Below are 24,477 nucleotides of genomic sequence, written 5' to 3'. Positions count from 1 at the left end.
GGAAAGTCCAAGTAGGTGGATCACCTACTTGATAAATTATAGCCCAAAATGAGTGAGAAAGTCGGCCAAAGCAGGTCCCTTTAAAAGGGATTGATATCAGCTTTTTCAAACCATTTTTACTTTGACAAAAAAATCTGATTTCTAGAGCTTTCTCTCTTCTCTCTCTTAGCTTCATACATCAGCCATTAAATACCATTAGGGTTCTTAAATATTAGGGAGTTCAAGCTATTGGAAGGTATAAGTTAAGACAAGTTTAGGAGGACAACCTTTACGTTGAAGAACCCAACTCTTAGCAAGTTGTAGCTCTGTCCAGCAAGGTAAGCTACTGCAATTTTCTCCATTTTGTTCTTGAGTTAATTAGGACATTTGGTATGTGTAAGTGAGTTGTAAATGTTCCTTCTACATGGTGTATTATTGGGGAGGATATTTTGGTGGCTAGTGCATGTTGGAACTGCCATGGAGAGGAGTCCCCTTTAAATTCAGTTATGAGCTTGTTTGAGCACTTTAAAAGTAATATTAGCTCTTCAAGTGCTGGTGATCAGAAACTATTATTCATAATGCTTCTGTTACATTATTATGTTTAAGGATTGTTTTATGTATGTATAATAAGGGATGTGACTGGATGTGCGGGGAAGTTATGGAGACGCTAAAGGACTTAAATATTGCAGGGAGTTTTGGGGAGGACCTAATACGAAGGTTATACAATATATAAACGCCATTAAAGGGAAAGGGAAGGAAAGAAAACATTGGCTAGAAAAATTGCATGTTTACTGCTTGGTTATTATTTTGGTGAGATCAAGTAGCTCAAATTGATTGATTAGCTACTAATACTAGTCTTACAACTTATTTTATTGTAGATTAGTAATCTAAAGAGAAGGAGCTTAAGTCATACTTTTTGAATTGTATAGCAAGGTATGTAAGGATATTCGATTTCCTATTTCTTTGGCATGAATCCAATACTTGTATTACAAAGTAAGCTTTCTAAGTGCCCTTGGTAGTGACTGATCCATAGTTGCAGTTCCTACTCCCTAGAGCATTAAAGTGAGTACTCTAATATGAGTTTTTTCTTACTAAATGTACGTGCTTACTCTACCAAGTATTAGAATGCAAGGTTTAAACTTGTTTCATCGTTAAAGTACCCTTAGCATGGTACTAGATCAAAATGATCCTAGATTACACATGGTACATATGTTTATATGTTGGATATACAATCTGCCCATATCAACTTGCTTCAATTGTCTATTCCGTCATATATGTCATCCTTTCACATGTTCATATGTTCCCTTTATTGGTTATTACTCCTAGTGTGTTAGACTATAATGTTACCTCACAAGATCCCTACTTGCTCCATTGTACATTTTATATGTACTTACTTGGAATATGTATCCGTCCTTAAGTTGAATCTGCCCACGTTCCCCCTTGGTTCCACGTTCATGAACACCTTGTATTTGATATTAGTCAGTGAGTATTTGACTATCATATAGAGTTCAAATATCTTGGCTGAATGTTAAACGTCTTCACTTGATGTGCTTCAATTTGAGATGTCAAAATGCTTACTGAGTCATATAAGCTCCTAAGTATTACGTTAGTGTCACATTTGCTTCCCATGTCATTGTTATTATCGTAAGTCCATATTCATATGTCTTCTACTACTGGTCCATAGTTCCAAATTTCAACAATGATTATGATCATCAAAAGAACAATCTCAAAAGAGCTATGATTATCCAAAGAACAATCTCAAAAGAGATAATGATCATCAAAAGAACAATCACAAAAGAGTTATGATTATCCAAAGAACAATCTCAAAAGAGTTAAGAACATCAAAACAACAATCTCAAAGATCAAAGAATCTAAGTGAAGCAATCTGTATAATTACGGGTGGCAGCCCAGGGGCAAATGCCTAGCATAGGTCGATCCCAATTGGTATAGAGGGTGGCAGCTCAGGGGCGAAAGCCTAGCAAGGGCCGATCCCAATTTGTGGAATTATGAGGACAACATCCCAAGGGTTAAAATGCCTAGCATGGATCATCCTTTTCTACCACTGATCAAGTGGTCATTTGTATTGTCACGCCCCAAACTCGAGAGGCGCAACTGGCTCCTAATGCCAAAACTCAGGCCTGAGCCGACCCTGCTGAACCATTTGCTACTAGCGCATGGCAGCCACACACAATCAAGAAATCAAACAAGTATATCTCGACTTAAACTAAGCCATCGGCCGGCAATGCCCCTATCAACTAATCTATAAAAGAAACAGCTACTCCCAAGAGATCATATAAATAAATAGTCAACTAGCACAGAAGTCCTAATTGGGCCGTCGAGGCCACCATGATATCTATACCAAAACTAAAAGCAGGTATATATTAATACAATACATCAAACAGCTCACAAGCTTCCGCAAACCAACAACATAGGCCAGCATGGCCATAACGTAGCTATAAACCCCACACACTAGTCTGCAAGCCTCTAAGAGTAGTAAAGATTGGTGGGACAGGGCCCCAGCCTACCCATAAAGATATATACAACAAAATGTAACAAACCTCCAAACTCGGGCAGCTTCGAAGGAAAGGGGCTTGCCAACCGGATAAAAGTCAATCCTGCTGTTGAGGAGGTCTACTCAGTCGTCTGTCAGGACCTGCATGCATGAATGCAGCGCCCCCAAGGCCATGGGGTGTCAGTACAAAATAATGTATAGAGTATGAAAGGCAATAGACTATGATGAGGTATCCGGATATACTGGAATAATCCAATAAATAAATCAAGGCTAAGATAAGTGTACTGACCTGCTCCTAAATCTAAACTTATCAAAAATAATAAAACAACAACCTAACCAAGGCCCCATAAGCTCAGCAGGTACAAACAGCACACAAGACCACCTACTCAGGCCCCCATAAGCCCGGAAGGTGCCGATCAGCCTATATACCCCTATCAGAAGTCCCCTAGCCCCGTAGGCAGTCACATAGCCCTCTTAGGCACTAATATAGCCCCTTAGGTAGCACATAGCTCCTTTAGGCATCAACGTAGCTTATAAACAACTCATAGCCCTTTTAGGCAACAACATGGCCCTGTAGGAAGAACATAGCCTTCTTAGGCGTCAATATAGCACTGTAGGCAACTCATAGCCCTGTTAGGCATCCATATAGCCCTGTAGGCAGAACATAGCCCTTCTAGGCATAGATCACATTCATGCAGCTAACCACAATAGCCCCAACGGTAATAATAACAATCCAACCGCTAAAAGCGAACAATTTAGTTATAAGCAACCTATACAAATAGCCTCTTAAGTCGTGTCCAACATAGGGAAGCTACTAACTAAATAAGAATCCCGACAAGGGAGGATTATATCAACTCGAGCAGCCAACAATATATCAAGGATAACAACCCAAATACATTGCTTCTAAACTTTAAGGAAACATGTCGTAAGTAGGGAATAGCCTTACATACCTTTCCAATGAACACTCGAAAGACCGTAGTTCCTTCACAAAAGTTGTTCCTTATGTCCTAAGCTTCGCAAACACTATATATACACAGCTGGTACGCACCTATAAATAGTTTATAATTAATCTTATATCGGCAGATTTGCCATATTGCCCCAACTTGTCGAAACGTCCGTAGAAATTCATAAAAACAATCATAAAAGAGTCCCGAGATGATTACCTTAGTTAACCAAGTTAAAACCTTGAAGAAACATCAATAGTTACAAATTTATATTTTCAAAAACCAGCTCCAAACACAGCAAATAGAAGGGAAAAATGATTGCCACATGTAGGGATTACGTTTCTAGGCACGGGGGCAATGTTTAATGGTAGAAATCGTCAAAACTAACCTTCATCATACTATGACTCCATAGGAACCCTCTCCTAAGCTTTTTTTCTGGTTTTGGAACTGAAATGAACTGTTTCCATGGCTAAAAACGTTAAATAGCCGACATACCATATTTCTTTACCCAACCCGGATCCGACCCGGATTCTGCCCTGGCAGTACCTAGTAAAACCCTCATAACTTTTTACTCGGATGTCCGTTTGATACGGGGTTTTGTGCGTTGCAAACTAGACTCGTAGGCCTTCGATTTAATGGGTAATAGGCCTTCTAACTCTTTATATATTGGGAGAAAACATCCAATACATTTGACCCAAATTTCAAAGAAATCTTTAAAAAGGAACTTACGATAACTTTCGCCAACTTTTATTTTGCCACTTACTTAACTTCAAAACTTGAGATAAAACCCTTGAACACTTAAAATATGACATACCACATCCTTTTTAATTTATTACTCACCCTCTTTGTCTTTTCACGAAGGTACGAGTTAATTTAGACGTTTTGGAAAAGTCGGGGTGTTACATGTATCATATGTTTTATAAAGATTATAACACACCGAAAAGTAAAGAAAAGAATGTAACATACATGATTCCACAAGTATAAGCAAAGGTGGTCTCAAATCCTTATCTATTTGTATTTGGTTTCAAGTGAGCTCTCATTTTACATATGGTTGTATTATGCCTTACATATTCAGTACATTCTTTCGTAGTGACGTCCCTTATTGGGGACGCTGCATTTCATGTTGCATGTACATGTACTCAACTAGTAGATCTCCCCAATAGAAAAACATGATACTCAGCGGTTGTTGGTGAGCTCCAGGTTGATTCAAGGCTTTGCCAAGTTTTTACTATGCGTATATTCATAGTCGTACAGTCATGGATTCCAGTAGAGGCTTTGTAAACATTGTAAAGCTATCATCTGTATTCATAGTTTTACTTATCACACGTATTGGTTCAGCTAGTCGACATGTGTTGTTTATGTAGCTTCTCATTAGTAAATCTATCTGCATAGTAGTTCACTTTCTCATCATAGGTCACTTGTAAAGCATGTGTTCATATGGTACTTGTCCACCTCACCTTGGGTTGGGGTATGACAACAACCCCGACGAAAGATCTGAAATTCGACCTTAAGATCTAACCCAGGACCTGACCCGACTTTCGGCCCAAGACCCAACATTCAACATTCAAATTGGGATTGGATATCCAACCTAGGACCTGAACCCGACACTCAAACTTGTACATGATCCATCAATCCAAGTATCAATTTTGATACTCGACTTTCAAATTAGAATTCGACTCCGACAACCAACAATCGATGTGAGACCCAAGATTTGACTTTCATATCGAAATTTCGATTTAAACTTTCGAACAGGGATCCAACCACACCTGACTGAGGACCTAACTTTTAAAATACGATTTTTTTTAAAAGAAAAACAAAAAATTGAATTTCTTTTTTTTTCTAAAAGCAAAATTTTAAATTTCTTTTGTGTGTGTTTGGGGAGGGGGGATAAAAATTTAAAAATATTTTCAAAAACACTTTAAAGTTATTATTTTTTGGAAGGAGGGTGGGGCTGGTAGAAGAGGTCGTGGTAGGATGGGGTGAAAAAATAATTTTTTTAAAATTTGAAAATATTTTTCAAAAACTAAATTTTAAATTATTATTTTTTGAGGGGGGCCTGGTAGGGGATCGGGTAAAAAATGAAAATTTGAAATTTGAAAAAGTTTTTTTAAAAACAAACTTTTAATTTTTTTGTGGAGGGAGGCGGGGTGAAGGCTGGTAGGGGGTTGGGATAGGTGTGGGTTAAAGAAAATGAAAATTTGATTTTTTTTTCAAAAATAAACTTTAATTTTTTTTGTGGGGGGGAGGGGTAGGGGTAGTCAGGGTTGGGACAGGGTAAAACAAACAAAAAAAAATTAAAATTCTAACTATTTTAAATATGTTATAGATTCATTGAATGAGTGGATTGTCCATTGAGTTAATACATGAACAACTATTCATATTCCCTAGGATCTATGAACCTTTTTGGATAAGAATGTATCTATTTATTATGACACTTAAGATGGTGACTTTTGAAGTGATTTCTCAACCGATAAATAGAGATATCATTCATCGTTGTAAGACACACTTGAATAGAAGAAAAGTCATCTTCTTCATCTACATTTCTTATCTTCTTCTCTTTATATTATATTATTATGAGCTTGTATTTGGTACCACGTTTTAGCACGAATATGTTTTAAAAATTGTAGTACTTCGCAAAAGAGTTGTACTTGAAATACTTGTGAGCAGGAACAGAAAAGAATTGAAGAATAAAAAAGTAAATTTTCATGTTGATTTTCTACGTATTAATTACGAGGAACTTATTAATATTTATAATTACTAGAGGGTAAGTCGATGGATTCAAGTCCTATCGCACCAAAAGGGTAAGACATCAGGTTAAAGTCCAGATGCACATAATGAAAAATATTTGAGGATAAGACGGTAGATTCAAGTTTTATCGCACCAAGAGGGTAAGACATCAATTTGAGTTTTGATGCACCATGTGATAAGGTATTGGGTTCGAGTCACATAGAATTATGGCCTAACACATCTTATATGGATAAGACATTGAGTTTGAGTTTCAATGCACCATAATGATGATAAAATAATGGGTAAGGCAAAAATAATATATTTTTGATGAAAAGTCTTGAAATTTGTCCCATTGAATTTGCTCCATTCCCTTAAACAAATGTGGTACCAGTATATGATAAGTTTGAAATCTACCCAAATGCTCCATCTATCATACGAATGTGGTTGCAGTGAATAATAAGTATCAAAGATGACAAGTGATTAAATGTATGAATAAGGGCGTGAAAGGATAGAATTATAATAGTCATCATTGTGGCAATTATGAAAGGAAGAACATTATAGGTTCTCCAATTAGTCCTTAAAAATGTGAAGCTAATTATTATCATCTCAAAATGGTCTTTCAAAGGTTGAAAGTAGTTATTGTGATTTGGTATGAAAGGTCATTTGACATTCAATTTTTACGGACCTAATCTAATAAATTTTATAAATCCTCCATCAAAATAAAAGAATATAAAGTGATGGTGCACTTTATCTTTCAAAATGATGTTTAGGTGGGTCATGTAAATATGTCAAATATAATGATATGACATGTATAAATGATTTTGGTCAACTCATGAAGAGACTGTGACTTGTAATAAACATGTGAATGTTTGCCCATTCTTGAAAGTGAATGTGGCAAAATATGAAGAAAAAATATGAATAAGAACATATGAATGTATGGTTGAAAATATGTCACAACTCACCTCTACGGGAGGTTTGAGGGAAATAAATAAACTTTTATTTGGAAGAATTGGTCAATGATTGTGTACGTTTATACGTCATAAATATTATGGTATGTTTATTCTGAACTACCAAAAGGGAAAAAGAAAAAAGTAATTCTTTCCTATAAAGGTTGTAGCCATGACCAAAATAATATTATTGTGTGGCAATACAAATTTGTCATTGATTGTGTACCTATGGTACGACAAAAGTAAAGCAAGAAACATGTCTTGCTTGTAATAATGTTGACCATGACAATAATGATATAATTTCCTCCTTGAAGGAGATGCTCACCATACGGATGGTGTCATGAAATATGTGATAGTACACAAAATTAATTGTAAGCTCTAACGAGTTGTGTTATTATTGGAGGAATAATGAGGTTGTAGTAAGTCTCAAAAGAAACTTTTAAGTTTCAAATGAATTGAAAAGCAAAAAAAATTATTATATTGAGACTATAAATTATGAAAAGATTTTATTTTTGGTCAGAAAGGAGATATATTATATATATATATATATATATATATATATATATTATAATAGCATCATACAATCAGTAGCAGCGTTATTGCTGCTAGCACCAGTTTGCGTCATATATTTAGCATTAGAGCTTATAGATACTATATTACATAATAGAGTTTTTTTCTTAACAGATGAAGATATATTCTTGTCCTTGTCAACAACATCCAAAACAAAATAGGGGGCATTATGCCATGCTTCAAACAAAACAGTCCCTCGTAGGTTCCTTCCATGATGCGGTAGCAGGTCAACCACTTTGTTCCCTTCCTTAGGTTCATGTTGGATCATTGGCTCCTTCATCCGCCAGAGCAACTCCCTGCATTCAATCAAAGTATTTGATTCAGCATCATTAGAATTAGCCAACATTTTTATTACCTCTATAGAGTCCGTGGCAATGATGATGTCCATGAAGTTTTGAGCTTGAACTAGCCTTAGACCACGAATTAAGGCTGAGAGTTATGTGTATGCCACTGAGATAGCAGTGATCTTAGTGCTTTTGCCTACTATCCAGTTGCCTTCTGAGTCATGTATTACATACCCCGTACCTCATTTATTGGTACTTTGGTCGAAGGAGCCATCGATATTTAGCTTGAGGCCACTAGGGGGGTACCAATCGTGAGGGTTGTCCTTATGGCTGTTAATAGTCTTAGTATTGTTTTGGGGCCCAAGAAGGGTATATTCCATAACCCTACTAATGACGGTTGGGACTTTTGTTTCTTCTTTTGAGTTATTGTTACGGGTAAGCCAAATGTGCCACATAACAAAGGGAAAAACTTGGATCCAGTCTAAAGCCTTGATTTTTGCTTTTATATTTTTTAGGTTGATTAACCAATTGGAGTTAAGAATATTTCTCACCCTCTAGATAATATTCCTAAAGCCAAGGCTTGTCTAAAATTTTATAGCTATAGGGCAATCAAGGAAGATGTGAGTGGTAGTTTCAGGGGTTTGGAAAATGGTGCATATGTGATCTATTCCTATTCCAATATTGTGCAAATAACTAGCAGTTTTTAGTCTACCATGGTTACAAAGCCAGAGGAAATACTTTATCTTATTAGGGCATTTAAGCTGCCAGATAGAGTTGAAAGCACCATGAGTGGCTGTTAGAGGAACATTAGAATGATTTGGGCCAGTGTTAGGCTTGTGATTCTTGAGGAAATTATATGCAGACTTGGTAGTGAAGGTCTTATCGCTGGTGAGAGCCCAAGTGAGCTTATCCTGAGTTTTAGTTCCTTGAGAAATATGCATAGAGTTGATCTCAGAATGAATCTCAAGAGGTAGCTCAATCGATAGATTATGCAGAGCCCAAGTCCCATTGAGGATCACATCGCTGACTTTAAGAGCAAGGCCTTGCTTATGGAGGGTCCTAAGATTCTCTTTCTCAAGGGGAGGGGTGGGGAAGCCATTTGTCTTCCCAAAAACTTATCAAGTTACCACTACATAGATCCCAACTAGTGCATTTTAAACAAATGTCCCAGGCACTGAAGATGTTTTTCCAGGTGGTGGTACTTCTCTTCACATGTCTATCTCTTACAAAAAGGTCAGTATTTCTAGTGTACTTTCTTATAAGGAGGGAGGCCCACATGGTATTGAGGTTTCGGAAGAGGCGTCATGCCAACTTAGATAACAGGGCCTCGTTTCTGGTACGGGTTATGAGGAAGCCCAACCCCCCTGCGTCCCTATCATTTGTAATAGTATCCCATTTGATCATGTGAAGCTTCCTTCTAGTGTCCATGGTCCTAGATAAAAATTCTGATGGACCCTGTCTATGATTTTAATTACGTTGATAGGTAGTCCAATGTATTGCATGATGTGGGTCGCCATATGGCTCAGGGAGGACTTAACTAGGGTTGTTCTACCCGCCATATTCAGGAACTTTGTTTTCCAACCACTATGTTTTGATTTAAGGTTGTCCGTAATAAATTGGAAGTCCTTCTTTTGGGGTTTACCACCAAAGATGGGGAATCCTAGGTATTTCCCAAATGAGGTGCTCTGATTAATTTTGAGGAATCTAGAAGTAACACTAATTACTTCGTCTGAGCATTTCTTGGAAAAAAGGAGTTTGGATTTGTTAATGTTTATCTTTTGACCCGACCAGTTGCAAAAGGAACCAATGTTGCTGGTAATAGACGCACAACTATCTTTTGTACCTTGGGACATTAGAACAAGGTCATCGGCAAAGAACAAGTGTGATAGGTTTGGCCCATGAGAACTAATTTTTATGGGGGCGACAATTTTTATCGCTAACTGCTTTATCAATATAGTGCGAATGTACTTCCATACATAGAATAAAGATGTATGGGGACATGGGGTCTCCTTGACGGATACCCCGAGTGGGGTTGAAGAATTCAATTCTTGTGCCATTGATGAGAATGGAGGTCTTACTAGTGCTAATACACGACATGATAAGGTTTATAAGCTTGGTGGGAAAGTTAAAATAATGAAGGGTATGCTTTATAAAATACCACTCAATTATATCAAAGGCTTTCTCGAGATCTATTTTTGCCATGAAGAAGCCCTTTTTCCCTTTAATTTTCCTAAAATGGGATACTATTTCCGGGATAATGATCGTGTTGTCCACAACTTGACGATTCTTGAGGAAGCTAGTTTGGCAAGGGTCAATCAGCTTATTCATGAATGGTCTTAGTCTTCTTGAGATAGTTTTAGTGATTATCTTATAAGAGGTGTTACACAGGCTTATAGGGCGAAAGTTCTTGAGAGAAGTAGCATTCTTACACTTAGAGATGAGGCATATGTGGGTGGAATTTATAGGGTCTGGAATGGTTCCCTCCCTTAAGGCTTGTTGGCATAGATTGACGACAGAGGGGCCAACAGTGTCCCAGTATTTTTGGTAGAAGAAAGGGTAGAGGCCATCCGGACCTGAAGCCTTGAAAGGATGGTAGGAGTAAACTGTGGCTTTGATCTCTTCCATAGTATGAATGCTACTAAAGAATGGATGGTCCTCGAGTTTAATCGTGGTTGGCCCGTTCACCATAAGAGGGATTTGGGACTGATTATGCTGGATGATATTGTTATGCTCATGTATCCATGATCCCTCATCAGATTGGAGGGAGTGAATATTTTTCCTCCTACGTCTATTTAGGGTGTTGATATGGAAAAACTTAGTGTTCGCATCCCCCTCCTAGAGCCGATTAATTCTAGATTTCAACTTCCATAAATCCTCCTCACTTTTTAGGATAGTGTTCTACTCCTCGACTAACTTATGTTCTAGGTCTAATTATGGATGCCTCTAATTCTACTAAGAATGGTCTTTTTCTGATGGAATATGTTCCCAAAGGTTTCTTTATTCCAAGTGGTGGAATTGTTTTCAAAGATTTTAGTGGCTTCAATTAGGTTAGAAGCAGCAGCCCAGGAGTTTTTTACAACATTTGGAAACTCAGGATGTGAGGTCCACATGGATTCGAATCTAAAGAGATGATTTTTAGTGGTAGCTCTAGTTCTGTTAAGGGAAAGTAGAAGTGGGCAGTGATCCGAGTGAGTCCTAGGAAGGTGAATGACCTGGGCGTTAGGATGGAACAACAATCAATCCTTGTTTGCAAAGAAGCGATCAATTCTTTCAAAAATAAGAGCTTTCCTATTTTTGAAACGGTTATTGATCCAAGTATATCGACTTCCTTTAAAACCCATATCAATAAGTTCGCAGTGATTAACAATATCCCAAAAATCTTTACTACTAGTGTTATTTATTGGGTTCCCACCTTTTTGTCTACACTATTTAAGATTTCATTAAAATCTCCGCCAATTAGACATTTGCCATTATAGTTATTTTTAATAGTACGAAGGTTTTCCCAAAGAATTCTACGCATATTCCTGAAAGTACTAGCATAGATACTACTAAAAAGCCAGTGATCGTTAGTGCCACTTACCTTGATCATAGCGTGAATTTCCTAGCCCGTAGTGGCAATCTCATCAAGCTCCAGTATGATATCGTCCCATAACACAACAAGCCCATCGGAGTTGCATATTGTCGAGACCTTAATCATTTGGTTGAAAGGGAAAATCGTCTAGAAGATTTGGTGGCTTTGCATTTTTGTTTCTAGTAGCACCACTAAGGGAGGCCTACGCCAATCCAGAAGGGATCTAAAGTTACTTCTAAAGTCAGGTATGTTACCCCCCCCCCTCTATATTTCCACACTATGATATTCATAGATCTATTCATGTTTGGGGGATTTATCATCGGATTCCTTCTTAAAACCTCTACATGAATGTTTTGATTCTCCCTCACTCTGGGGGTTCATTATTAGCACATAATTCCCTATGTCTAGGTTGAATGGGGTCTTGATATCTATCAAGCTTTTCGATAGATTCGGGGGACAAATAAGGATGATTTTTTTTTCGAATCTCTCTTGAAATATCATGACCTTACTTTTTTTAATACTGAGACTTATGTTCTTGTTTCTCTCATTATTTCTAGTGCCTCCTCTATATCCCGCGAGTATTTGTTTGTACTGGTGCTACTGGAACTAAGTTCAAATGAGGGGGTACTTGGGATGATGTGGCAATGTTGGGAGCTGTTTGAGTTCCTCTGCTTGCTATTGATCCGGTTGGAGTTGTATTTGGCTTAATCGGAGCCACACCCAATGTATTCCCTTATAGCATCCAGTGGTGGTAGATGGGGTCCATGTCCTGGAGGTTCCTAAGGACTGGGTTGAGAATCGGGGTTTCCAAGAGTGAGAAGGGCTGCATGAGGAGTGGAATAGGGGGTTTCCCAAGTAGGTATATGGAAGAAGGGCATGATTGGATTTTGGAAGTTTATCGGCGCATGGAACATACTCGTCATCCAAAGGTGATTGTTGTATGTTTCCATCGCCATTCCCATACCATCCGACACCACCTAGGCTAGGATGGTAGGGTTTGGGATTAAGATTATTATCTCTTGGTTGTCCAACAGTACACTGAAAGTCATGGTTTAACCTTGGAGACCCATCTCCAGCCAGGACGACGGAGGGGTCAGGAGTGGGGGTAGGCTCGCGTACACAGGGGTGGTCCCTGGCAGTTGGTCACTAGGAACAATGGTATGGGGTTGTTTTGGTTCATTATCAAAGGCAGTGTGTTTCCTGGGTTGCTTTGTGTTCTTAGTCTTTGTCTTCTCAGAATGAAGGATAGTGGAGTCCTGGTCATTTTTATAAGGGAAAGGGGGATACTGAGTGTTGGAAGTAGTAGTTCTATTATGATGAACTCATGAGACTTGGGAACAAGGAATAAGGGAATTATTTGGAGTATTGGATATTCCTAAAAAAGTAGTGACGTTAGTGGGGTAGGGGTTACTAGAAATAGGGGGTAAAAAATCTAAAGCAGCTGCTACATCAGATACTCCAGCTGGAGGTGAGCTGTCCAAAAGCATGGTTGAGAGGGTTGCCACGTCAATGAGGGGATAGTTGGAGGTAACTTTTTGGGGCATTGAAGGGTCATTTTGTAGGGCCCTTTATGTAGGGTATAGGGGTCGTTGCTCTTTAATTGGTTCTCACGGGGGCTATTGTGCGCGTCGGGCGATTGTTTTTCAGACGTCTCTCTAAAGTTGCTGGAAGAGTGTTTGGGGAGTGGAGCTACTACTCCATCATCATTGCTTATGTCAATTCTATTGCCAGATTTGGCATGAGGCGCACTTCTTGAGGGATTATTAGCTAAGTCCCCATTGGGGATGTTTTGTTTTACCTGGGACTTTTCAACATATCTATAGACTTGAGATTCTAGAAACTTACCCGTAGTCGCATGGAAAAGTTTAACATTTATACCATTCTTCGCCGGGTGTTGGGTAGCTCCATCTTGATGTTTCTTTATTTGGCCTCTACGCCCTTTTTTGAATGTGACAATTTCCCAGATTACCTCATTGTGTTCCTCTATCATACTGCTCTGTGTCTGGATATCCTCATGTACTGTGTTTGGTGTTTGTCTTTTGGGTTTACTTGTGGTAGTGCAACTCAAATGTGTATGCCCAATTCTGCCACATAGGTTGCATAGTATGACTGCTCCTTCACACACGATTCTCTGCTTGAGATGATCAATGAATATATGTTGTTTTACCGGTACTCCGATGGGTACTTCGATACATATGCATACATATCATCCTCAAATTGTTGACGATGTGCATACATCAGTTTTTACCAGTCGACCAAGCTTGCTCCCTATTCTTACCAGCACAGTGTGATCGTAGTACTCTGTTGGTAGTTCTGGGAGGCAGATCCATATAGTTGAGTACGTTTCATCCGCTTCTGAGGCTACGAAATTTGGATGCCATTTTTTTTATTGACAGGAAGAAGCCATTAATGAACTAGGGCCCATTTTGTAGAGCTAGTCGCATGTTTTCCTCTTTAAGGAATTTAACAATATAATAATCAGAACCCATGTCTATTAAAATTATTTCTTCGGAGGGGAGCCAAAGAGTACTTATTTTCTTTTTTTAAGTAATCATGGCTCATCTTTCTTCCCAGTAGTTTGATAATAATAGAGAACGGCAATGGCTTTTGTATTCTGATTTTCTCCTCGGTTGAGAGGGTTATATGGTCCTCTTTATAGCTTTCTTGGGCATTGCTATTATCAGTTGTTTGATTTTGTATGGGGTTACCGACAATTACTGTATCTCCGACGTCAATCTCCATATCAGGCTCCTGATTGACCATTGGGACCGGTTTGATAAGGGAATTAATGAATGACATTGGTTTATTAATTGTTGTAGGAGCATAAAATTGAGATGATGTGTCTAGGATCATCTCACAATTATTAGGTGGGTCAGGGGGGTTTGGTGGGATATTGTCTGGGTGAGGCATTTATTTTAATGAGAAGCTAGACTCTCTCTCTTATGTAAAAGATTACCTATTTTTTTCCTCTCTTTTTTCTTGCACACAAATATGAGCATGCTGATGAAAACACATGCAAAATTAAATTATAAGTGTATTGAAATAAAGATCAGTTGACATGATCGGTTGGCCATTCTGGTTTAAATGTGATGCAAAAGTAATTGACAATTATGTGGCTTATATGATGAAAAAATTAAAAAAAAATTCTTCAAGAATTATCTTGTATTGCTTGTTCTTTCATAATTTGATCATTGTATCATTGTACTTAAGGTTGGGATTGTACTCCCTGAGGTTTTTGGAACATATAAAAAGGTGAATGTGGGTCCGTTCACCTGCCATATGGATCGTTTGCATCTAAATGATGGTTGCTTTTATGGGATAGTCACATGTGCTTTGTTGTCAACTTACAAATTGATTTTTGTAAGTTTGTTTGCTCGAATTATTAAATTAAGAGCACAATTCCAAACTATGAAATTATGTTGATAATGCTGGATGGTTTAACAGAAATTGTTAGCCTCCAATTATAGCTAAACCATGGGTATGAGAACAAAACTCCCAAATAAGTTTTGATATGAGATGAGTTTATTTAACATGTAGCAACACATGTATGCATCACACCAACAAGGTTTCCCTATCATAATTAGTTCAAGGTCAGGAACCAAATAATTTTCATTTAAAACTTGAACGTGCGATATCTGATTTGATTGCTCCACCATGCACAAAGTTGGATCTCCAAATGAGGTTGGGGTGAATTTTAGATTTTCTAACATTAGGGGGAGAGATGATTGACAGCTCAAACTTATGAGATGAATTATTTAGATCCTCATTTTAAAAAAAAGTGAACTTGAAGTTCAAGAGATAATTCATTCGCATAATGTTGCAAATTAGTTGCCTGATGAATTTGATGACCCTATGTTATAATTCAGCTGCAAATGCTCCAATGAGAAGTCCTTGAAAGACAGGGTCTATGGTACGCCTAAAGCGTGATAGACCAATCGATTCCAAATGAAAAAACTTCTTAAGGAAGGAGAGGAGCAAATGAAAAGATGATCATGATAATAAGGCAAGTGCTTTAAAAGGAGCAAGATGACATAACATTCCATAAAACCTTGGCAAAGGTTCAAGTACCAGAAATGATGAAATATAAAGAGATCTCGATAAGTTATGTCGTATTGGAATCGAGTCAAAAGATCGTCGATGGTATCTTTGATATGAAGTAGTGCTTAATGCTGCAAATGGTGATGAGGATCTTGAATTCATATCTATCATATAATGTGGACAGATAAATGATTGGCCAAATGAAATGCACAATTCAAGTATATTATGTTTCACTTTGAAAAGTGATGTTTTGGACTTATAGTCCATGGATCAAGATATAATTTTAGTCGGGTACAAATAAATTATTGTGCGAAAGTACGTATAACCATAAGATATAAAGTGTGATTTGTGCCTTGGGGCATAAAGAGTTTTTCGCAAAAGTCCTTACATTATTAAATAGAGATATACTCTCACGTGGTGGATACAACAAGACTTGTTTCAGTCTGGCAATTGATGAAATTCTTGAATATGTTTAATGAATGGTTGTCATGTCTAGCTAGACGAAGAAGGTTATATGAAAATCCTTGAAGGATTGTGAGATTTCTTAACATAAAGAAGGATCAATTCTGATCTCATGAAAATGATTGAAAAATATCATGTATTAGTGCAATGAGTGCACATACAGATTATTGATTATGCAGATGCCAGAAACTATGTGATTATTTCTTGAAATGAGATATTCCAACCACCATGTATGAAGATAATTGTTGTATGTATAACTCGATTGAAGTGAGGGTACGTCAAGGAGACTGGACAAAGTACATTTCACCAAAGTTCTTCTTCGCACGTGATCTTTAACAAAACGGTGAGATAGAAGTTCAACAGATCAGTTCAAGTGATGATCTTGTAGACTTACTTATTAAGGCGTTGCTAATATCAACATTTGAGAAGTTGAAATATGAAATTAAAATGCATCGTCTCCAAGATATCAAGTAAAAGTTTTATCAGGGGGAGTGAAATACGCGTTTACTCTTTTCCTTAACCATGATTTTGTCCCAATTGGGTTTCCCGGTAAGGTTTTTAATGAGGCAGCACTCAAGGCGTATTATGATATGTGTGTACTCTTTTTCCTTCACTAGGCTCTTTCTCATTGGATTTTTCCTAGTAAGGTTTTAACGAGACACGTTATCTATAGACATCCAAGGGGGGGTGTTAAAAATTTCTTGAATGAGTGAATTGTCCATTGAGTTAATACATACACAACTATCCATATTCCCTAATAACTATGAACTTTTTTGGATAAGAATGTATTTATTTATTATGACACTTAATATGGTGACTTTTGGAGTGACTTCTCAACCTATAAATAGGATTGTTCTTTCACCATTGTAAAGACACACATGATGAGACAAGAAGATAAAAATAAGATTTACTATCCATATATCTTGTATATACTATTTGTAGTATATTGCTTATATTTTACAACAAAATAAAATTTTAAGTTGTTATTTTGTATGCATATGCAGGTTTAATGTTCATGCACCACATCTTGTATATGACCGTGTTCTAGTTGATGCTTATTGTGCCTGATGTGGTGTGCGAAAATGTAAGAAGTATACGATTTTTCCCGCAAAGTAGAGAAGAGACGAGATAAAGTAGGAAGATTTTTGATGATATTGTAAGGTTCTAATTAACAAAATTGTGAATTAAGACTTGTAAGGTGTTGATATGAATGAGTATTTTGTGGCAGAGATATGCTGATTTGCTTACTGGAATGATGTAACATTACTTCACCATTACGAGGAACAAATTATTGATCAAGATTGGGGCGTTAATGAACAAGATGTAGCAGGCGCTAATGATCAAGATTTAGGCGTTAATGAGCAAAATGTTGTTCAAGATGATGTAGATCAACTGAATAGATGATATGATTTAAGAACCAACAAATGCAGACATTGATACTTTGTTACTTGTCTCTTTAGTTCGAATTTGTGTGGGGAATAATATGCTTTTTTGGAGTGAATCGATAATAATCAAAATACAATGAAATATTCAAGGGAACTTTATTTATGTATGTTTGTCTGCCTTCGTACATATGTAATTCTTCAAGTTTTTGACCAAAAACATCCCTACGCTATATTCACATCCTTGAAAAATGAACACAGGCAGATTTCATGGAGTCTCCGACTGTCGGAGCAGGACACAAAATCCTGTCAAACATAGAAGAAAACATCAAGGAACAACATGCCCAAGTTAAAGACATCAACAAAATAAAAGAATAAAATTGATGGAAAAAAAACAAATCACCCTCTACATCGATTTAGATTGATTATTGATTCAAATCACAACCAAACCAATTTAATCAATTTTTAAAATATTAATTTAAATATAATATGCATTTATCATAATTTAACAACCGGGAATAACAATCCTTTTGGCCCTAAAAATGATGAACTCTCCTATCCTAACCTTTGAATAATAAAGGGGGATTATACACTTTGGGTCATTAGTTATTGATAAACTATGATTTTAATTTTGTAATATTTAATAAAATAAACTTAAGGTTTAATCCATTGTCGTCTCTTAAACTTGTTAACAAATTTTATTTGGATATTCAAATTATAATTTGTTTTAATTGAGCATCCAAACACATGAAAATGTTCCTATATTACACTTTTTGAAAAAAAAATATTGTGTGTGTTGTCAAGTATCTGTTACATAGATAAATTAACTAATTAAAGTATACCACTTTCTTTAATTATACACATCAATCTGACAATCTCTATTGGAAAAGAACTAATGTTTTACAATTATTGAGGCTAATCTATCTATATATAATAAGAGAAGAAAAACTACCACATGTCAGCACCACAAAATTAGTAGATATTAAATAATAAATAACAATTTAAAAAACAAAAACAAAACAGTATTTTTTTTTTAAAAAATCAAAATTGTATTTGAAATTCCAAAAAAAAAAAAAACCGTATGATGGCAGTTAAAAATTTGTGGAATCAGTAGTCTTTTTAAAAATTTAAAATCAAAATTGTATTTGAAATTCCAAAAAAAAAAAGAAAAAATCGTATGATGGCAGTTAAAAAATTGTGGAATCGGTAGTCTTTTTAAAATTTGTCATCACTGCTGATTAAAATATATTAATTGCCATCACTACTGATTAAAATAAAAAATGAAAAAATACAAAAAAAAAAAACATTTTTAATTATTTTAAAAGTATTAACAAATGTTAAAATCATAATTGTTTTTTAAATATCATATAATAAAAAATTCAATAAAAATCTAATTTTAGAAGAAAAATAATCTGTGTAAAAAAATAAGATTCGAATAGATTTGCTTATGCATAATTATAGATTTTTACTTTACTTTGAAAATTCCCTTATATATATCTTCAATCTGTATATAATAGGAGTAGTAAGAAGTGACATCTATTAGCACCACATAAATTTTCGAATTTCTATACAATTAAAATTATTAAAATTAATTATATGTAGTTAATTTAAATAATACGTTACAATTTGAAAATCAAATTAGAAATTTTGAAGCAGCTTTTTAAATTAACATGACATATTTAAAAATAATAATAGAAATTAACATTATATAACTTTAAAGCACTATTTAAGTGATATACAAAAATAATTTGAATTTACCTTAAATTAACATGAATTGTAAATAAAATATTATACGAATATAAACATTTCCATAATATAAACAAAAAATGTTAAAAAATTTATGTTGTCATGTTCTTCCTTGAAGTGTTAAAAAACTTTACGTAAAGTTTTATTATAGAAAGTTCTATTGTTTATATATTTCCTTTCAATATATAAAAAAAATAGTGACAAGGATGGTGGAAGACTTGAGATGGTTAAAAAATGGAGATATCTTCATACTTTAGGTAATTATTTTTATTATTTTTTGATATTTTTTTTAAAAAAAAACTTGCATTTCATTTCTTTGTCACTCTTTACCCTTGATTATTTGGACGGTCTTATTTATCACTATGATAGTGATTAGAAGGCATAAAATGTGAACAACAAAGTCCACATAATTTTTTTGGTAAAATATGATACTATAATTGACATACAATTTTTAGAAAAATTAAAAGATATATTTAAAATTTTGAATTGCATGTCTAAAACTTGACATTCAAGTGATTAAAACTTCTTAGTTTTATGCTTGACATTATCATAATAGTAGGACTTTTTTAATTACATTTTATTTTAATATAACAATTAAATTTTCTTATATCTTTATTATGCTAACAAGAATATAATAATAATTGTGAGAGTTATTTGTGGCTTTGAATAATTTTAAAAATAAATAAGTTAAATAATACTAAAAATTATGGTCATCAAATTGAGACAATGAACTAAACTTATATATTGATTTATTTTCATAACCATTCTATTTTAACATGCTAAGGTGTTAAATGCTAACAATCTCCAATGTAAATTTTACAATATCATTTTATAGTAGGTCGAATTTTGATATTGTCATTAAATTAGTGCTTACAATTACATTATAAACTAACCGCGCAACGCACGGGCACGAATACTAGTATGTATAATGTTGAGAACTTTAAAGGTTGACAACTAGGTGTGTTTTAATATATAGATAGTAATGGTTAAGATAGAAAAATTTGTTCTAAAAAATAGCAACATTTTGCATTGGCAAAGAGTTTTTTAAATCACTTGGCGCTTCTGTATTGCTAAGTTGTTATATTTTTATTTTTTTAAAATGCTTATTTAGAAACTCTATTGTTTGATAACTTTTTATATTGCTGTTGTTTTTTTTTTCTATGTTCAATTCAAATAAAAAATGGGGTAAACCAAATTAAATTGACCTAAAATTAGTCGAATTAACAAATGCAGATTTATGTCCAGGCTCTTCAGTCAACAATTAGTTTATTTAAAGGGTGTGGTGCACCCATAATTTTTATATCCTTAATTCGTCATTGGAGTAATCGTGCGAGAATTAATAATAATTAAAGCACAATGATATGTTCAAGGAAACTTTATGTATGCCTGCATTCATACATATGTAATTCTCCGTGTTTTTGGCAAAAAAACTTCCCTATATACTCTATATTCACAAGTCACAACCTAAATTGCATCCTTAAAAATTGTCCATGTGAACAAAACACATCCCTAAATAGATATTGGAAAAGCATGTCCAAGTTAATTACATCAACAATTTTAGAGTATAAATTTGATGAAGAAGCAACATATCACTTCCCAGAATCACATCACATGTGAATAGGGGTGTCAAATTGGATGGGTTAGGCTGAAATTAGACAAGTCAAAATGAGCCCGACTCGGTGACCCGCCCAAGAGTTACTTAGGCCAAAATGAGCTGGCTTAAAATGAACTAAAAGCAAACCAGAACTCAATCCGCTCAACTCTTACTAAGTTTTTTGTTTTGTTTTACATGGAAACCATGACCCTCTCTTAAACAAATACACCTCACAAGAATTTCCCAGACACAAACACTATGTTGCTCAGATTTAAAAATGAAAAAATTACATAACTACACAACATTTCTTTCCATATTCTCTAAAATTCCCTATCATTTCAAAATATTACAAAAATCCATATTTTCCTCTCCTTCATTCCTTTTCCGGATACATAACTCATAGCCCTCCAACCCAGCGATTTTTGTTCCTATTTTCACGCCTAAAATCACTCCCACATATCAGCAGTTGTCCCCATCGCTCCATTTTTTGAATTTCAAAGCTATTCTCTCTCCAGTTCATCGATTTCAAGTTCCTAAAGAGGTAGAACTATTTCTTCATCAATTTTTTCTTCTTTCCAGTTCTTCAATTATCATTTTTTTAAAAACAAAATTAGCCTTTTCATCTACAATTTTCTGATACATATGGATTATGCTCCCTCTTTTAGTATCGAACTTACCCAATTGGTTTTACCTATTGGAGATATAGTACTTTGTGTATTTGATTCTGATGATGGAAATTTTCATAAAAATACATATAAACAAAACGACCCATTAATCATGAAGAATTTGAGGTCGAAAAAGGATGCATGCTCGAGTTCTATATCTACTGTTGGAAAAACTCCCAAAAAGGAAAAAAAGTTGGATTTGTCGTTACACGACCATCACTATCAAACTTGAAGATTTTCAATGTATCTCATTTATTTTGTTTCTTAAATTAGTCTTTGTTAGTGTTATCACTACCCTGATACATCACTGCTACAGTAGCCTTTGATTTATGCAATGTATCATGCTCACATTTAAGGTATTGATACGTAATCCTAATGTTTTTGAATTTTCAATTAGTGTTTATCCTGCTCAATATAACTGTACTTGATACATAAACACTACCTAATGTATAATTTATATGTATCAAGTTCTACAATGTATCTTCAATCTTATTCAAATTTAAAAGGCTATATAGACAATACCAAATCAATTGTGTTATGTATCTGCATTCTTTAAATGTAACAAAGATCCATCAACAACATGATACATTTAATACCTATTAGTCATAATTACCCAGTCTTCCATACTTATATATTAAAAAAAGAAAAGAAATCAACATATATATGATACTTTATATCAACAACACACTAACTCATAGCTCTAAAAACCTATTACATCTACGTCAAACTAGAAATGTATCAAATTGTATCAATTAGTTCTTAATTATACATTTAATTAAATTTTATAATGTATCTACTTCTTCTTGTAGTGACTGCGAAATGTTTGTAGCTGCCTTTGCTGAGTTCCTTAGAGATAAAATCAACATCTCATCAGATGGTTTTCGAGTTGAATATCTTTGCACAAGATATGGAGCATTGTATATGAAAATACGATAGTGAAAAGTCCATGGCATGATATGTTATCGATAAAGATGATCCACCAAGTCACTTCATTCCATCACCTCAAGATGATTTGGTTCATGTAGAATAGTGATTATGTATCCACACACAAAGTTGAACTAATACATAGCTGCAATTGTACTAGATACATTAGAAAAACTATTGTTTCATGTATCATTAAAAAAAATACATTTTTATTAATTATCTTAACGATCTATAAATAACATAAGTACCAGATACTTATTATTGCATACTCATTATTAAATGTATCAAAGATACATCAACAACATGATACATTTAATACCTATTAGTCATAATTACCCATTCTTCCATACTGATATATTTAAAAAAAATCACATATATTTGATACTTTATATCAACAACATACTGACTCACGGCTCTAAAAATCCATTACATATACATCAAATTAGTAATGTATTAAGTTGTAATCAGTAATGTATCATGAATTATATATCCATATACAAATTCAAAAATCAAAAAAATATTTATTAAAGCACAAAGAAAATATAACAAATAAATTCACATATATTTGACACTTTATATTATCAACACACTAACTTAAAGATCTAAGGGCACATTACATATACATCAAACTAGTAATGTATCAATTTGTAATCAGTAATGTATCACGACTTATATATCAATATACAAATTCAAAAATAAAAAAATAGAGGAGATACATAGCAAATTCAGACAATTGCACCGGTTGATACATCAAAGCTTAGTACCTCACCAATATTTTGTTCGATTTTATCAATACATAAGGGATACATAGCAAATCCAACCTCACGTTTCTTCACCTCAACATATAACTTTACTCCCATATCATTCCTAATAATCAGTGGAGATGAATCACCTTCTACAATGTATCAGATCTCAATTTTTTCTTCAATTCATCAATATTCAACTCACCTGCAGTGGTTGAAATTAGATTCACGAATCAAATATTTTCCCCAACCACTTTCACATCGTATCATTCATATCTAACCTCACTTTTCCATATTCCTGAATGCCTCAACAAAATTGAGATATTCATTTATATATCTTATCAAATTTTCGACAGAAGTTTTGAATCTTAGTGGAAAGTTTCTCTGATGAAACAGGGAGAATGATGAACAAAGATTTTGTATTTTGAATAGGTTTATTATGTTAGTATCTACGTTTCAGTGATTGACAGTAAGGCGTAAATTATGGGATTGTAATTAGATTTTTTCCGTTTTGTTTTCCTTTTTAAGCGCAACAACCGCACATATAATGTATCAAAATAAATGTATCCGAACAACCAGTTATGTATCCAGATGGCTGATATTTTAAGTGATTTTTGTAAAATAGGAAAGATTAGGGATATGATGTAATTTAGGTCTTACACTATGAGATTTATATAAGTTATACTAAATATAATAGGTGAAACGTATACTTGCCGATAATATACAAATACAAAAGAAGTAATTATATATAATTATTGAATATATACAAATAAGGTCTAAAAAAGTTTTTAAAAAATGCAATAAACATTGATACGCTAAATTCACATAATCATATACAACATAATGTGAAATGTATGGATAGAAATACAAATCACAAAAACATAAAAAATAAATTATATGAATACCTCAATTTTTTCACCATCATCTTGGTCCATTGACCCAGTCTCACCCAGATTTATCTTCTTCTTTAGATATTTTTGATTCAGTATCGATAGATACAATTTCTTTTACTTTCCATTTACTTTTTGTACTCGCTTGAACCATCTTCCTTTTGTGTCCCTCTTTTGAATTAAAATCTTGCATAACTTATTGCATCTTCATATACAAATGAAAATCTTTTAAATTTTTTTGAATACCTCGAATAATTCTATCAAAAGAAGTTTGTTTAGTCATGATTTGTATGTATCTATGGAGATTACTGAAAAACTAAAAGAAATTAGAGGAACATACAAATACAAATCAAAACACGAAAGATTGAAATCGTCGGAAGAGAAATAAAAAAAAGTAACCGTAAGAAGTTACCTGAAATTGTAGGAGCACAATTTGAGAGGGAGGCACGAAATTTTTGAAATTTGAAATCTGATTGTGCTTGAGTGAATTAAGGAGAAA

The 24,477-nt window shown here is 34.5% G+C and overlaps 1 protein-coding gene across 1 annotated transcript in view; it reads right to left on the bottom strand.

Annotated features, from left to right (window-relative positions):
- The window catches only part of LOC125825438 (uncharacterized), a 1,130,247-nt gene that overhangs the window by 1,003,222 nt on the left and 102,548 nt on the right, over positions 1–24,477 (bottom strand). The gene's annotated exons all lie outside the window — the stretch shown is intronic.

This window comes from Solanum verrucosum, unplaced genomic scaffold (assembly GCF_900185275.1).
Source record: "Solanum verrucosum unplaced genomic scaffold, falcon-dt-bn FXZP01000101.1, whole genome shotgun sequence".
Taxonomy (NCBI): domain Eukaryota; kingdom Viridiplantae; phylum Streptophyta; class Magnoliopsida; order Solanales; family Solanaceae; genus Solanum; species Solanum verrucosum.
This window is presented reverse-complemented; position numbering and strand designations above follow the sequence as displayed.